Here is a 545-nt window from a genome sequence, read left to right as displayed (position 1 = left end):
CTGTGTTTCCCTTCCGGCGGAGAAGAGCTTCTTTCTCGGTCGTCCCTCCGCCTGCGACCCTGGTTCCTGCTGCGTCTCGCGCCACGGCGGAGATACTCGCTTTCCCAGGCGGCACCGAGGTTCACACCGCGAGACAGATCGGAGGCCCGGGCCCCAACCCACCAAGTTAGGCGCAGTCTCTAGCCGACCCCGCCTTGGTCACTAGGGCGACCCCGGAAGCGTCTTCTGGCCGCGAGACTCCTCGCACCGCGGCCGCTCCAGGTTAGACAGTTCTGGTTCCGAGTCTAGGAGGAGCCGGAAATGCGCCCCGGCAGCGGCGCCAAAGCGCCAGGGAAACACCGGAAGTGTGCCGTGGAGCAGCGCTCCGCCAGCTTCGCGCGGCGTTGGCTTTGGGTTCCGGGGGAGTCGCGGCCCGGAAGCGCGGCCTTCGCGTGGAGAAGGCGCCGCTGCAGGCCCTGGTGCCCGAGGAGGAGTCGGAGGTGGGGTCGCACGGGCGGTGCCCTGCCGCAGGGCCCGCGGGGAGGCCGAGGCTGCCGGGGGAGGGG

General features: G+C 70.5%; 1 protein-coding gene across 1 annotated transcript in view; it reads left to right on the top strand.

The window, feature by feature from the left end:
- The first annotated feature begins 301 nt into the window (after nt 1-301).
- The window catches only part of Zbtb45 (zinc finger and BTB domain containing 45), a 4,815-nt gene continuing 4,571 nt past the window's right edge, over nt 302-545 (top strand). The window contains exon 1 of the mRNA XM_005414399.2: nt 302-479. The gene's annotated coding sequence lies outside the window, so the exon portion shown is untranslated. The remainder of the gene's footprint in view (nt 480-545) is intronic.

Source organism: Chinchilla lanigera, unplaced genomic scaffold (assembly GCF_000276665.1).
Source record: "Chinchilla lanigera isolate Chin_1 unplaced genomic scaffold, ChiLan1.0 scaffold00183, whole genome shotgun sequence".
Lineage (NCBI taxonomy): Eukaryota > Metazoa > Chordata > Mammalia > Rodentia > Chinchillidae > Chinchilla > Chinchilla lanigera.
Note: the sequence above shows the minus strand (reverse complement) of the source record. Positions and strands in the feature narration are given on the sequence as shown.